The sequence below is a fragment of the Apodemus sylvaticus genome, chromosome 9 (genome assembly GCF_947179515.1).
Source record: "Apodemus sylvaticus chromosome 9, mApoSyl1.1, whole genome shotgun sequence".
Lineage (NCBI taxonomy): Eukaryota > Metazoa > Chordata > Mammalia > Rodentia > Muridae > Apodemus > Apodemus sylvaticus.
In genome coordinates this window covers 50009026-50026331 of record NC_067480.1, presented here as the reverse complement: position 1 = coordinate 50026331, position 17306 = coordinate 50009026, and positions in this window count along the sequence as shown.

Here is a 17306-nt window from a genome sequence, read left to right as displayed (position 1 = left end):
CTGTAGCCCAGACTGGTCTGTGTAGCTTCGGATTACCTTCAAGTCCTGTAGCAAGGATGTCAGGCATGCACCTTCTGCCTGATTTGAAGCTCTGCTTCATGTCTTTGTCCGTTTGTTTGTTTGATGTGGAGAATGGGGATGATGATATTAGTTACACAGCACACTGTGTAGCAGTGGTGGCGTGAGGTTTCCTTTGCATGTATAAAGCACACAAAAAGTAAGGGCCTAGGCAGTGTCCCTGCTACAGCGATTGCTCTCCGAGTCCCCCCTGTGCTCCTCATTGTTCTTCCCATCGATAAGGCGCTCTACACCCATTCATCTTGTGGCAGGGACTACATTTTCCACTACAAAAATCTATTCCCACCTTCCTTACTATTAAGCCTCACAATTTTATTTAGTGCAGAAATGAAACTAGAGAAGACACCATATTCCCTAGCCTACTACAGTATATGTAGAAAATACTAGCTGGGGCTTCCAGAAAACTGTCTCAGCTTTGGAGATCTGCCTTTAAAAGGCAGATGACAGAGTTGTAGCCTAGAGAATATAAGGGAAGGACAAGTGAGGTTGAGGAGAAGCTATTTTTAAAAATACAGAATTCTAAGTACCCAACCTTGAAATTCTTTGTCATTGAGACAGAGTCTTGAGGTATAGAGCAGGTTGACCTTGAACTCACTGCTGTTCTGCTCAGCCTCGAACGTGCTGAGATTCATAGGCATATATCATTATGCCTGAGCTCAGCCCTGACATTCTTGAGGCAATGGAGTGCCACAACAGCAACTTGCCCCTGGGAGCTCCTGGTCTGCTGAGAGTTCTAGCCTTTATGTGCTTAGGTCACTCTTATTTTGAGTTTGTTGTTCTCTGTTGTCACACCAAAAAGAAACTTGATACACTGAACTTCTTTAAGTTCCATGAAATGTGTGGTGGCACTCAGTCACACTGGGTGGGGTGCCATGGACTTGTTTTTGAAAGAACAAACAAACAAGCAAGCAAGCAAAAACCTGCTGGAAAACTCTGCCTTACAGAGTTGCTGTAAAGATGGAAGGGAAAGAAAGCAAAGGTTGGTTTGCCCAATCTTGGCCCTGGCTCACCATGGTGATTCAGTTCGTAGCCTCTGATATTATAGGTAAGCAAGGTGGAGAAAATGGTCTTTGTTCTTGGACTAGAAAGCAGGTCCAATCACTTTTAGAGTTCATCAGAATGAGCTTGTTTGAGGAATCTGTCACTCAGGAAGCTGTCAGCTTGATAGGGACAGGGAAGTCCAGGCATAAAGGAAAGACCATGGATGTCACAGAGTTAGCTAGAAGCTCAAAGTGGCCTTCTTCTTAAGTAGAGAGGTAATAGTTTGCAATCTCTTGATTCTGTTTCTGGAACTGAAGGCAGTCGTGTATTTGTGCTCTGAACCTAAGCTCTGAACTACTCTGTGCCCCATCCAGGGGATAATGTCCAGGCAGTGAAGTACACCCATGCTTGCTCTTCAGAGCATGGTTCTGTCTCTTAGGAGGTGTCGGTGTGGGTCCAGCCAGTGCAACCCAACAGAGTAGGCATGAACTCACCAGCTCTGTGTGAATGTTTTTGAATGGTGGAAACTTCTGCAACAACTTTCCCCTTAATCAAATAATGATGGATAACGCCACCTTTAAGATGGACACAGGATGGCTGGAGAGATGGCTCAGCAGTTAAGAGCACTGAGTGATCTTCCAGAGGTCCTGAGTTCAATTGCCAGCAACCACATGATGGCTCACAACCATCTATAATAATATCTGGTGCCCTCTTCTGGTGTGTCAATCTGACAGCAGCTATAGTGTACTCACATAAATAAATAAACTTAAAAAAAAAACAAAGATGGGGGACTGGAGAGATGGCTCAGTGGTTAAGAGCACTGACTGCTCTTCTAAAGGTCCTGAGTTCAAACCCCAGCAACCACATGGTGGCTCACAACCATCTACAGTGTGATCTGATGCCCTCTTCTGGTGTGTCTGAAGATAGCTACAGTGTACTCATTTAAATAAGATAAATAAATCTTAAAACAAACAAACAAACAAAAAAAACAAAGATGGACACAGGAAGGACCACAATGAACCTGGAGTCACTATGTAATTACTAAGGAATTTTTTTATTAACCTACTGTTTTATTATCATATTATTTTTAGTGAAGTCCTTAAAGAACGTTACAAGGCAAGGGATGGTTTGCTAGCAGTTATCCTTGACTCATTCTAAGTTTATTCTTTCCTGACTGAGAAGACCCTCTGAACGTTACTGGCAGCATCCTGAGCGTGCCACTGCCATAGTATCTTGCTCTATAACTAGTGATCTCATTAATGTGTAAGACATACAAAGAAGAGTGATTACTTTGCTCCATAACTATTCTCTGTTTATCCGACCCTTCCCCTGATTTAACTGGAATGATAGCCACTCATACATATATCTATGTATTTGACATATGTTGTTGGCAACTATATTCTAAAAGCATAATTCTTTGTGTGTGTGTGTGTGTGTGTGTGTGTGTGTGTGTGAGAGAGAGAGAGAGAGAGAGAGTAAAGAACACAGTAATAATACAACTCTGAGCTGGGCAGTGGTGGTGCTCGCCTTTAATCCCAGCACTTGGAAGGCAGAGGCAGGTGGATTTCTGAGTTTGAGATCAGCCTGGTCTACAGAGTGAGTTCCAGGACAGCCAGGGCTATGCAGAGAAACCTTGTCTCAAAAAACAAAAAACAAAAACAACAACAACAACAAAAAAAACCCCTCTGTTCTGTGTGTAAGAGAGACAGCTACATCAGGAGGTTCTGACACACACACACACATCTGTACACACACATCTGTCTTTGCAGATGACAAAGGAATATTTTGGAAAAACAGTGCATTCGGAGCTGTATTATGTTCGTGTTTGAATCAGAATGAATACGCAGAACAGGCTGGAGTCCAGTCTTCTTGGTGGATGCTTTTCTAGCGCGCCAGAAGCCCTGAGTCTGATTCCTAGCACTGGAAAAACAAAACAAAACAAGCAAGCACAAACCACCAAGGCTTTCACCAATTTGAGGGAGTGTAGATACTTTAAAACAAAACAAACAAAAAATCCCAAGTATAGGGCTTACACAAACTGCCAGTATTTGGGAGATTAAGGCTGGAAGATTTCCTTGAGTTCAAATCAGACTGGGTTATAGTGAGGTCTTGTGTCTCAAAAGCAAAACAAAACAGACAAAATCACCACCACCACCACCACCACCAACAACAACAACAAAACAACAAGATAAAACAAAGCCAATTGTGGTGGTATACCTCTATATTTTCAGAGTTCTAGAGACAGAAACAGGCAGGTTTCCATAAGTTTAAGGGCAGTATAAGCTACAAAGTGAGTTCCAGGCCAGCAAAGATTCAAAGTGAGATTCTGTTTCTTTTTTTGTTTGTTTGTTTTTGTTTTTTGAGATAGGGTTTCTCTGTATAGCACTGGCTGTCCTGGAACTCACTCTGTAGACCAGGTTGGCTTCGAACTCAGAAATCTGCCTCTGTCTTCCAAGAGCTGGGATTAAAGGTGTGCGACACCACTGTCCAGCTTGAAATAGTCTAGCCTAACTGGTGAACTCCAGGTCAAGGAGAGACCCTGTGTCAAAGGATGTGGTTAATATTCCTGAGGTTGACACCCAAGGTTGTCCTTTGACCTCTACTGCACATACATGCACATACAGACAATACACACATATGTTAGCAGTGAATTAAACAGCTGGACATAGGTGGGGTTCAAGACCATCCTCTGCTGTATAGGGAGTTCAAGGATATCCTGGGATACATGAGACCCACCTCTCTCTCTCTCTCTCTCTCTCTCTCTCTCTCTCTCTCTCAAAAAAGTGTCTATAGATAACAAAAAGATACAGGCTAGAAAAGAAAAAAGAGAGCTGGGTGGTGGTGCAGGCCTTTAATCCTAGCACTTGGGAGGCAGAGGCAGGCGGATTTCTGAGTTCAAGGCCAGCCTGGTCTACAGAGTGAATTGCAGGATAGCCAGGGCTACACAGAGAAACCCTGTCTCGAACAACGTAAAACAAAACAAACAAACAAAAACAAAAACAAAAAACAAAAAGAGAGACGCTTTCTAAATATACCTTGATATGTAATTTTTGATTTTGTACCATAGTTGTTTTGTATTACTAAAAAAACAATTGAATCAAATGAAAAGAATAACCTTTAGAAAATGAAAACGAATTGAAGCCAATGAGCCTAACAACATACCGTGTTGGTAGCCTTTCCATACAGAGAAAAACAATTACTTTAAGAGACTTTAAAATATATTATTTTGCCTACATATCCTATGGGACAAAACGAATCATGAAGAAATTTAAAACTGCAGCTAGTAGTTACTGTTAGCAAGAATATCAGCATTTTTATTTTGAAACTTATTATAACTCTATTGAAAACTAAAATGAAATCTAAGTTCACATCAGTATGAATGTGAATGAAGATATTATGTTTCATGTAAGAACAAAAAGAGGATGTATAAAAATCAAGGAAGTTAACCCAACAAAATTGTAATTTTAAATTCAAATTGGAAAAACAAAAATGAACTCAGGATTACTTTTTTCTCTTAAAAATATATCTTCCAGCTTTCCTGTGCAAGGCACTGGGAAGCCACCAAAATCCAGCAGTGGTAGGCATTAGTATAGCTCCCAGATGCCCAGGTCATGCCAGCCATGGAGACTTGTGACTACCCCTGACTTCATGAAGCTAAGGCAGGAGGATTGCTGGCAGTTCTGGCTCAACCTGAGCAGGGCAGCGATTCCCTAGCCAGCCAGGACAACAAAGAGCCCCCCAACAATAACAACATAAGAAAGAAGGGAGAAGGGGATGGGGGTCGAAGGAGAAAGAAGCCATATGCCAAGCTACTCTCTGGATAGCCTGTGAAGAGACGTTCTGGCCAGGAATCAAGACAAATAATGTCTGCACTATTAAGCATATTGAAATTCTATGAGTTTATGGTGACATTTAAGGAAAAACTCTTGGGCCACCATTTAGACTTGCTAGAACGTCATTATTTATTTACTCTCATTACCCTGAGATTTAGGAAAGAATAAAGTCATTTTTTTTCTTTGATTTCATGTACACCCTGTGATATAAGATAGCCAAATAATTGCTTTACATTTAAAAAATAAACAAATCTGCCCAATAGTTATAGAAAAATGATAGCTAGTGAGTGCATAATCCTGAGGACATCATGGAGTTATGGAATTCTCCAGAGGAAGAATGTTTCTCCAACACATCTGTGGTATGAGCCTGAGCCTAGTAAAAAATAAAATAAGCTGGGTGGTGGTGGTGCACACCTCTAATCCCAGCTCTCAGGAGGCAGAGATTGTTGGATCTCAGAGCTCAAGGCCAGCCTGGTCTACAGAGTAAGTTCTAGGACAGACAGGGGTACATACAGAACTCCACTTCTCTCCCCCCAAAAAGGAAAAAAAAGATAATAGATTGTTTTCTCATATAATGTATCCTGATTTTAGTCTTCCCTCTCTCTTCCTAGGTTCTCGCTTCCCATCCCTTCTGCTTTGGATCCACTCCCTTTCTGTGTCTTATTAGAAAAGAACAGGCTTCTAAGAGATAACAACCAAACACAATAAAGTAAAATATATAATAAGATGAAGCAAAAACTATTATAACCAAGTTGAACATGACAACCAGGCAGGAAGAAAAGAGTCCCGAGAGCAGACGCAAGAGTCAGACGCCCACCTGTCTCATGGTCACAAGTCCCATAAACATACTAAACTGGTAGCCATTATATATACTCAGAGGACCTGGTGCAGACTCACATAAGCCCCGTGCTTCCTGCTTCAGTCTCTGTGAGATCATATGTGCCTTGCTTAGTCAGAGGGGCTAGAGGACCTCAGGAGAATAGTTAGAGCTTTCAAAGGCTGGAAGGGAACCCTGGTAGTAAATGGAGGGCACTTTAGGCAAGATGGCTCAGTGGATAAGGTGTTTGCTGCACAGCCTGACTACCTGGGTTCAGTCCCCAGAAACCACACTGGGAAGAAGAGAACCAACTCCCACAACTGTCCTTTCCCTCCACACTCACTTTGTGGCATGCATGCACACACAAAACTATATGCCCACAAAATGAATAAGTACATAAAAATTTATAAGGGGAGGGGGAAAGAAACTTAAGCTTGCTGGATTTTTTTTTTAAATTGATTCTACAGAGAGGGAAAAGAGATGCCTCTACCCCCCTTTAAAAATTCAGCATTAACTCAAAAACACTGTAATCTCTTTCCTTCTGGAGAGACAGGCAGCATTTCTGAGATTCTTTCCTCTCTCCAGGCCCTGGAATGAGTAAACTCCGTTCCAGTTAGATCTAGTCACAGTACAGAGAGTACAGATAAACTATGACTGTTTTTGACTATTGACAGGTAGGCAAAGTTTGTTACTGTAACAGGATTTGGTCTGACTGATTTAGGGATAACTTTAATACAGGATGAAAATAGTAGATGTTTAAAGTAGATTTCAATCAGCAAGACAATATGACAACCCTTTCTCTCCTGGCCCAGAGTGAAGCTTCCACGGGAGTGTGATTTCCCTAGTGGGCCACAGAAAGGCTGGCTTCTCCGTTCTCACACCCGGTTTCTTAGGAATGAAAGTGAAAAGTATACCCTTTAGGTATCTTAATGATATCCAGCTCTTTTCTTCTAGTCCCAATGATTTTCCATCCGTCAACAGGTCCTAAAATCAGAGTAGAAGGAGCAGAGTGGCCGGCTGGCAGCTGTGACCTAAGCCAGGAACCGCAGAAAAAATTTAAGAACTCCTTCCCCATCTTCAGGCAGGATCTGGAACTTTTTTCTCTGATTAAACTCGGAGTGTCTGGTACCTCAGTGTATAGGGCAATAGGCTTCTTTTGTCTATTCTATTTTATATATTTGAGTGTAGTGCCTGTAATTTGGTGCACCACATGCTTGCTTGGTGTTCTTAGAGGTCAGAAGAAGTCATCAGATGCCCCAGAGCTGGGGTTACCAATGGCTGTGAGGCATCTTGGGAGCTGGGACTGAATCCAAGTCCTTTGCAAGAGCAGCAAATGTTCTTAACTGCTGAGCCATCTCTCCAGGCCCCTCCTTTTTGGCATTTTTGTAGCATTTCCTTTGGGTCTATTTCTCTCTTCCCATCTCCCTGTCCCCCTTCCTTCACCTCCCTTCTGTCACCCTCCCTCCCCCACCCAATTAAAGCCTTTCCCCTCTCATGGGGCTCTTTCTAGCTTTCTGACCTTTACCCACACTTACTCCCACATAAATACACATATATAATAATTAGAAGCTAAGATTTTCATCTTGGAAAGGATGTGTGGCATTTGTCTTTCTGAGTCACTGTTCCCTCACTTAATTAACATTTCTCAACTCCATACATTTTCCAGTATAGTTCAGAGTTTCATTTTTCTTTATGACTGAATAAAATTTCACTGTATATATGTACCAGGTTTTATTACCTACCTCAGACCAGGAGTGCATACAGATGTGCAAGTATCTGCGTGTAAGAAAGTGGCCATTTTAAAGATTTCTATGGGCTCGGTTGAAGGCAGTGAGATGGCAAATGTGAGATGTGAGTGGGCAAGGGGCCGAGGACACACAGTGTGTCACCTAGCTCTCTCTCTGCTGCCACCCTGGCTGCACTGAAGACAAGGGGCTGTGGGAAATGTAAAGTTAAAATAGACTTGCTCCATCGTTAACCTCCTGAGATGTGAGGAGGATTCAGAATCAGTGCAGATGCATCCGGGCCTCTCACCTCTGACTGTCTAGCTCCTCATCAGCCTCTTGGCCCCTCAGTTCTTCAGTGACTGGGATTTGGGACGCAGGCATTTTTCTGGCATTATTGTGCTGCTCTCTTCCAAAGATGTAGGGAGTTGATGTGTGTGGCAGATTTGACTGAGTCTTCAGAGCCTAGAATTGGTGTCCTATAACCAATATTTCCTAACCTCCCCCAAAGAGTCTTTCTGTTTATCTAATACAAAACAGCCTCCCACTCTACACACAAGACCTCCCACTCTAAGGTCACCTGCCTCTGCTGCAGCTCCTCACCTCGGCCAGCCTTGCCTCAGGTCCTAGTGCTTTCCTAGGGGCTTAAAGTCCCAGTGCCATTTATCAACCCATGATCACAAATAGGCAGCTAGATGGACTAGCTCCCCAGGCGCCCGTGGGATATTCTGAAGCAGGTTCTAGCCGCTCCCCTCCTCCCCCGCTAGTCAGATTGTCCCCAGCAGGACTGAGCCATCTTCCCTCCCAGCAGTAATCCCCTCAGCAACACAGCGTTTATGAACTTCTCCTCTCTGGCTCTCACTTCACCCACCCCCTCGCCTTGGTTTCCTGGCAACGCCTGTGCTTCCCATACTACCTGCCCGCATGCACAGTTCCCCAGGGGCTGCTTTTCAAACACACCCAAACCTCGACACCTCATCTCTGCTTTTCCCGTGTTGCAGCTAATTTCAACAGTCCGTGCCTTCATAGTGCATCAGGCCTCTCATAGCACAGTTGAAATCTTGTTAATATCTCTGAAAAACAATGGGCTGTTTACTCTGCAGGACAGTCTAGTGAAACAAAGAAGCGGTGTGGCAATTCTGAGTTGAAACTCATCTCTCCCCCACCCATCCTCCACCAGCATCTTTTTTTTTCTGTGGCAATAGTGAAGAAATTTGCCTTTCTTTGATGTGACTTGTGCCCCTGTCCTGCTTAGGAGCTCTTGGAATGCACAGGTGACAGCTCTGCCCTTAGTTTTCAGTGTGTTTACGAGTATCCAGACGCATATTCTCTCCCTTTGATGTTGGAATGGGGAATGGACAGCGTGCTGGAAGGAGAAAAAAGCAGATAGGGCATCCAACTGTTCTCAGTGCTGGCTTCTGAGGCTCTGACACTAACTACAACTGCTGCTAGCCAAGTAGAAATTTGCTTCAAGGATATGTTGGAGGCTCTGACCAGAGGAATTGAGGAAAGGTTGGATTTTCCACACCAGGAATGGGAATGAATCCTAATTCTTCCCTTTAGGTGACATCTACTTTGATGCTCTCCAGCCTCGAGGCTTATGCGGCTTGATAATGTGAATCTGCTATGTCTACAGTTGCTACCCACATTTACTACTTTGGATTAACATGTATTCATAGATTAACACACAGAAAGGGGTATTTCCCCTATAAAACAAGCTAGCTGTCAGTCCCTGGGTGTGTACACTGAACCTAGCTAGAGTGTGAACTTTTCTGGAGAAAAGATTAGTAGTCTTCTCAGATTCTCAGTGGGGTTTGTGAATTCTACCTAAGGATTAAAATCCATTATGTATTTGAAGGGCAGCTCCCCGCCTCTGTAGCCAGCCCGGGGGTCCTGGAGACCACGTCGGCATATGCACTTTCCTGGGTTTGTGTTCACTTGGCCTGGGCTGCAGTTCTAGGTCTGTGGGTAAGAAGAAGCCTCAGGACCCTGACCTGGGACTCCATCTCAGCCCATTTCCCCTCCCAGAACTTGAGCTCTTAGCTCACCTGTTGCTGGGAGGGGTAGAAAGAATGTTGATGACCTTGGAGTTCTCTCTTCACGATGATATATCCGTCTGGAGAGAATGAGCACTCCGAGCTGGCTTGGGTACAGACACACTGCTGACTTGGAGGACTGAAGAAACAGATTCAAGGCCGAGTGCTCACACGCGAACTTGAGAGCCGTGCTGTAGGGTCAGGACACCGAGAGAGCTGTGCACGTAGTTCTATTTTCAGGAGGCCATTTGCTGCATTGGGACGCTGCCACAGCAGTTGTTAGCCTCACTCATCCCACCACTGATTCTGTCAGGGAGCCATAGAGAGGAGAAACGGGCCTCCTCTGCCATCAGTTTCCAAACCATCCACAGCTGTCATGGCCTGCCCTGCCTCTTGGCTGAGGGACAAGTGCCTGAGCGCTGCTGGAGCCTCTATATAAAACTCCTGCGAATGCCTTCCTAGTTATTTATTTATTTGTTTATTTATTTATTTCTATATAAAACTCCTGTGAATGCCTTCCTATTTATTAATTTATTTCTATATAAAACTCCTATGAATGCCTTCTTATTTATTTGTTTATTTCTATATAAAACTCCTGCAAATGCCTTCTTATTTATTTATTCATTCATTTATTTACTTACTTATTTTTTGGAATAAACACTGTAATCTGGTGTGATCTGGAATATACTGTGTAGTCCAAACTTGTGGTAGTCCTTATGGTTTTGGCTCCTGGATGTTTGGCTCCTAAACACAGATATGAAACACTATGCCTGATTTTTGTGACCATTTTTAAAGCTGAAACACTGAAGAAGGGAAGGGAGAAGACGGCTTGTCTCACTATCTAATTTAAGAAACCATCGTGTCTAGAGTGTAAGAGAGATAACCTGTACGATTCTAAGAATTCATTCTTTCTTTTCTAATAAAGAGGGCAAACCCAGAAGGTTATTGTTTGTCTACTGTAGGTGCTACAATAATTTTAGTCAAAATGTCATTACTAATTCTATCATTTTCAGATGAGAAAAGTAATGCACGAAGCAAAGTGTGGGAGGTGGTTATATCCCAGCACACAGAAGGCAGAAACAGGAAGACAGGAAGATTGTTGCAAGTTCATAAATTCAAGACCAGCCTAAACTACATAATGATTAGTAGGCTAGCCAGGGCTACATAGATGCCTCATATATATAAATATAAATCTTTTTATTTAAAATATATAAAATATATTATATATTATATTTATATATAAACACGTGTATGTGTGTGTGTGAGAGAGAGAATGTGTGTGTGTGTGTGTGTGTGTGTGTTTTCCTGACCTGGAAATCATTTTGTAGACCAAGCTAACCTCAAACTCAGAAATTCACCTACCTTTGCCTCCTGAGTGCTGAGACTAAAGGTGTGTGCCACTACACATTGCAGGCACCTGTTTTTTTTGTTTGTTTGTTTGTTTGTTTCTTGCCTTTGTTTTTGTTTAGTTTTTCAAGATAGGGTTTCTCTGTATAGCCTTGGCTGGCTGTCCTGGAACTTACTCTGTAGACCAGGCTGGCCTTGAACTCAGAAATCTGCCTGCCTCTGCCTCCAAAATGCTGGGATTAAAGGTGCTGGGATTAAAGGTGTGCACCACCCCAGCCACCAGGTTATTTTTAACTTTTATTTTGTTCTGTTTTTGTTGTTGTTTCTTTGTTTTATGAGATGGTTTTTCCCAGGTTATTCTGGAGCTTGCTTTGTAAAACACATTGGCCTTGAACTCAAAGATCCTCTAGCCTCTGCCTCTGGAATGCTGTTACTAAAGGTGTGAACCACCACCGCCTGGCCCTTACTTTTTAAATATGTGTGTGTGTTACATTCATATGAATTCACAATACCTGCCTGAAACCAGGCAGAAAGGTATGGGATGAAGTTAAGGGTAAGTGATATCTCCAGGCTTACTGATTTCTAAGGCATAGTAATGTCACCATGGTTGGTGAATGGAGTCTACCTAAACACTGCCTTTTAAGCCCTGAAGTCCTCAGCGCGCTGAGGAGGACCTCCAGGGAGGGGCTGCTTTAGAATCACAATATAGTGTAGTAGAAGACAAGTCTAATCTCAGTTTCCAGATAAGGTGCGATCTATTTATTGGTTACATCCAGCAGGCAGTTCCACACCATGGGGAGGTCACGAAGAACACCAAGATGGATCTCCAGCGCTGCCGAGTCACAAAGCAGGTTAGTTTTTAGATTACAACAAAACTTTACATTTCTCATAGTGCTGTTCTCAGCAACACTACCACTTATCTTTCCTCCTCAAAATATACATTAAAAATATTTATTTTCAGGGAGAGGGGGTGGACTGGAGAAATAGCTCAGCAGTTAAGAGCTCTAGCTGCTATTCCAGAGGTTCAATTCCCAGCACTGACATGGTAGCTCACAACTGTCTAACTCCTGTTCTGGAGGAGGATCTAGCACCGCCATACAGACATACATGCAGGCAAATCACCAGTGTACATTAGAAAAAAAATATATGTATGTATGTGTGTGTGTGTGTTTGCATGAATTGGTGTGCATGCCTAAGTCTGCAAAAGCAGGAAGAGGGCATTGGATTTGGTTGCGAGCCACTAGACAGGTTCTGGGAGTCTAACTTGGGTGTTCTGCAAGAGCAGTAAGCACTCTTAACCAGTTAGCCATTTTTCAAAACCCTGCATTTTAGAATTTAAAGATATACTTCTCTTCTTCTCATTATTATTATTATTATTATTATTAATTTTGGCTTTCAAGACAGGGTTTCCCTGTGTAGCCCTAGCAGTCCAGGAACTTGCTCTGTAGATCAGGATGGCCTCAAACTTGAAAAGATCCACCTGCTTCTGCCTCCCGAGTGTTGGGCTTAAAGGCATGCTCCACCACTGTCTGGCTAGTTTTATTATTCCTAACTATATGTATGTGTACCTGTGTACTTGTGCATGCATTTTCAGGTGCATGTGCTGGCCAGAAGCCAGAGGCGTTGGGTCTTCCTGGTGAGTTGGAGTTATAGGCAGTTTTGAGCCACCTGCTATTAATGTGCTGGGAATTAAACTTGGGTCCTATGAATATAAATGCTCTTAACTAACAAGCTATCTGGCTACCAGGCCAGAGAATTCAGCAGGGCCTAACGTTAAGCTAATGTAACTAGACTGAAGACCCTTTGCTCTGAGTATTAACTCTCTCTTCTTTGGGCTTACCAGTGAGTTAGGTTAATACACCAACAACAGCAAAACCATAGTGCCTTGGTTTCACAGAAAAAGAAAATTCCTAGGTGTCAGAGTTCCAAGCAGGATGAAGTTTAGCTCACTACAGATACAGATACAGCAAGTAGAAATCGCAAAAAAAAAAAAAAAAGAAAGAAAAGAAAAAAAAACCAATGCCACTCTGAAACCTTGAATGACGTCCAGAATTACTCTCTTGAGTGCTACTATTGCATATTTCAATGCAAAACAAAAAATTACGAACGATTCAGAGTCAGTCAATCACTTGGTATAAAAACTAAATGAATTGAGGATAGCTCCTCATTACCACTGATTTACATAATCAGATCAAATTAAAAGATGAGCTGCCCATCCTCTCTTAGCTGATTAGAAGTACCTCCCACCATTGTTGTAAGAATTAGCCCTGAAAGTGCATTGAAGTTGCTTAGCAATGTATCATACTTACCAAGTGCCCAGGAAACAGCAGGTATCCTTGGTGTGTTAAAAGCTGCTTTGGCATCAAGCAAGGTTGGTACTTCCTTCTTTATGTGGAGAAAGGGATGGAATTATTGCTTATAACTGCCGCCTTTAGCATGGGATTAGGAAAACTGATTTTGTTATAAGCACTTCATGATTGGATAGCCATATTGCTTTGTATTGGTTGATAACTCTTCCTGAAAGTTTGTGGGGTGTGGTGGGGAACTTTATCTCTTTCCCTGCAAATGGAAGTTGTTGCCAATCAAAAGTCAAACGGGGTGGTTGAACGGATGAAACATGTCTCAGAAGGGGAGCTCGCTTTGCCAGGTACCAAACACCCTTTTAACGCTTTAAAAGGAGGAACTGAATGTAGAAATAAACGGATTTGCTGAGAACCACACACCCTGGCTTCCTTCTCGACCTTTTCTTGTCTCCTCTAATATGCCAAGATGCCCATGGTTCATGAATTAAAAACTGCCAGGTGGTGGTGGTGGCACAAGCCTTTCATTCCTTGGGAGGAAGAGGCAGGGGCATCTTTTTGAATTTGAGAGCAACCTGGTCTATAGAGTGAGTTCTAGGACAACCAGGGCTACACAGAAAAACACTAAAACAATTATCTGCCTCCGGAAGTGATTTTTTTTTGTTATTAACTGCCCCCCATGCCTGATTAACTATAATTCCTTATATTCACTAACCAAGTAGCTTGGTAAATTTTAGAATATATTAAAAACAACCTAGGTCTGAATTCTTCATTCCTTATCTAGGAAGCTCCCTTTATTTTCTAAATATCATTTCACCTATTAATATAGAGTTTCTTCTCTTGCCTTTTGCTTTGGGGCATTTAACTAGCCAAGGATGAATTTTGCATGTATTTAAACTGCTTGTCTTGGAGGAAAAATGTAATATATCAAACACTACATATAACTGTTTCTTTAGATTTCCTCAAAACTGTACTTCCAAGCATACAGGAAGAAAAGAATAATTGTTGGAAATAAGTGCCGTTTTAAATTTTTACTAGAAATCCTAGAGTGTTCCTGTGGAAACTGGGGAGGGACCTCAGTAATCGAGTGCCTAGCGCACACAGCCTGGGATCAATCCTCCTCACAACTACCTTTAACCCCAGCCCTCAGAATCTCAAATTCAGGATCATTCTCTCAGCGACTAGCTGGGGACTAGCCTGGGATACATAGGGCTCTCTCCTTTTTTATTTGTTTATTTTTTATTTTTAAGAAATTATTACATGCTTTTTTTTTTTTAAACAAAAAACTTGATTAAAGAAAGGCTGAAGACTGTTCTCTGGGTATTGTAAGTGAAATCTGCTCACACTGACGAGCAGCTCTTCCGCAATTTTTTACAAAATGACCATTTCCTGCTTTTTAATTTTTTTCCAAGTAATTAGTGCATAATGAATTCATCAAACTTAAGAGATTGCCCAGACAGAATCTCTCTCTTGCTGCAGCAGATAATTGATCAGTTCTGAAGGGAGCTGGATTACTAAGGACGGAGGAAGAGCTCAGTTTGTTGTACTGATATGCGTCAGGAGAAATGAACTGTACAGAATCGCGTGGTGCAAAGCAGACCCCTTTGTCAGGGCGTTATCTCATGGTTAAAATATTCTTCTTTGGTTCAAAAGAAACTGCATAGTGTAGCTTCCCCGCGACACTGGGACAGCCTTACCTTGTTCATAGCACTAGATTTCAGTTGATGTACATTTTCTCTTAGGATTAAAAATCAACACAAAATGTTATCGATAATAGCTGCAATGGGTCGGGGGTGTTGCTTGGTGGATTATAACTAACGCATGGAACTCCGTGGGTTCGGTCCCCGCAGAAGCAACTAAAACCACAAATTAGTCAGGAATACATACGGCTCAGTGGTAGAGCTCTTGTATACACCCCAGTACAGGAGAAAGAAAAAAAAAAGCCATGTGGACAAATTAGCCACAGATAATTTGATCAGAGCCATTGATCATTAAATTAGCTGGAATTGGACATTTTAACAAGTCATGTGCTAGTCAACTGAATTATTTCCATAATACACCCTAATGAAAGAACTGATTATGGCCATAATAATAATATCAGACCTCTGATCTTGCCCTCAGCCAGGGCTTGCATTAGGCGCTTGTATAATTGTTACAGCTAACACATAATGGTATATTCATATGCTTTATCTCCAGATCACAGTGTGCAGAATAGTGATAATCTTGTATTTAGTTTGATATCTATGCTAGCTTTATTGGGGGGCGGAGGGCAGAGTTATATCTACAAATAAGAAAACAGAAAATACAAGGACATCATTTATAAATCGAAGAAATTAGGAAACTGGAGGGAAGTGGAAATAGATATAAAAACTATAGTAATTGATCGCGGTGTCAGACCCTGCGAGTGTAATACGAACTAGGTTAGTCTCTGCTGGCTGTTCGGAGAAAGCCCATGTCTGAGGGGACAATTTTTCTAAAAGAGCTTAATTCAAGAGTCAGGCAGGCAAGGGAGGGGGTGGTGGGGATGAGGACTAAACCCGCCTCCTGGATATAGGGTCTAATGGGTGGTCTGAGGTGTGGGGAAAGGTGATTGGAGGGCAGCAAAGCTGAAGTAATTGGCAATCCGTGCCGCGGTGGTCTGTGTGTGCGTAGGCAAACTTCAGGGCTCTTCATAGGTCGCCTGTTCAGAAAATGGCTGCATTAGCATGACCTGAGGGTGGGTTTTGGGTCCTCTGACGTCAAAAGGACGCTCATGCCCATTAGGCATTTTCTGCTGCTCCTGGGTAAGGGGAGGGGGTGTGCGGTTTCAACCGGTTTGAGCCAGACACGGCTTCTTCCTCAAAATTCCTTTAAAAAAAAAAAGCTTAAAACAATCGTTGCCAAGGTGACCAAGCATCAGAGGCCCCTTTTCCCCTTCTCTCCCTCTGTAAGGCTAGCAGGGGTCCATTCAGGTTTTCGCTGCTGAATTTCAAAAGAAAGGACGTGTTCTTTGATTTTTAAATTTCAATTTGGAAAAGAGAATGGCTCTAGCCTCTACAAGAGAAAACATTACTAATTTCATTATTGGGGATTGAGTTACTGTAGGAAAAGCCACTTTTCTTTTTATATTCAGAATATTGTTTCACTTCTAGCACCCGATTAGGGATTTTTTTCCTATCACCAGGAGTTTTTCAATTCTCTTCAGATAATGGTTGTAGTACAAAAATTAACTGGATTCTTGCCCTGCTAACCTGGGGAGTCCAGATCTCTACAGATTCTAGGCTCAGTTCCCCAAGACTGCAGCATTCCCAACCCCCACTTTAGACGCCAGCCACAGTGGTTACCTGTGCATGTGACCGGGTTATAAATCAGAGGTTTCCATGACTACCCCTCAGGTTCTATGGTTTACTAAAATCGCTTGGAGTAATCAGAAAACAGTTTACTTACAAGATTATAGGTTTATTACAGAGGATGGAAGTTAGAAACAGGAGGCTGGAGGAGCAGCTCGCTGAGACGTAGTGGAAGAAGCGCCCATCCACTGTCCACCTGTTTCTCAGCCTCCAAGTTCTGAGGTTTGTACGTATACAAGACCACTAAACTCTAGGCCCTCCGCAATGAAGCCGCCCTCCAGCCCCTCACCCTCCCCTGCCGTAGGGGATTGGCGTTTAGAGATTGTAGACAAGATTCGTCCTTAGTGTAGGAATGTTTTCTTCTATCGGGAGAGCGAAGAAGAGGTTGAGCCTCGAGGCACGAGAGCGGCTCGGTTCGGGGAGAGTCGGTGGGTTTGGCGGCGGGAAACCCGGGTTCTGGGCGTGAGTGACAGTGGTGGCCGCGGCCGCACCGGGCGCCGTGGGACGCCTGGCGTGGTCGGGGAGGAAGCGAGTCCGCTGGAGACCCGATCGATCGGGCTTGGAGCCGGTGCCCGAGCCGAGCGGGCCACGCTCAGGGTTCAAACCGGCCGGTTTTCGTTAGCCGGCGGAGCCCGACGCCCGAGCCGGGAGTCGTGGAGTCACCCGCCGCGTGCCCAGCAGCCTCGTATCCGTCGGGCTTCTTCAAAGCACGGCCCTCAGGTCTCTCCACATAGCAACTCGCACTTTCAACGCGATTAATACTGTAAATGGGTTCGTAAAGGCAGAACCTTCATTCACCAGGTGTTAATGGAAGGACAGAAAATAAGCCATTAGCTAATGTGACATGTCTCTTTAATGCTG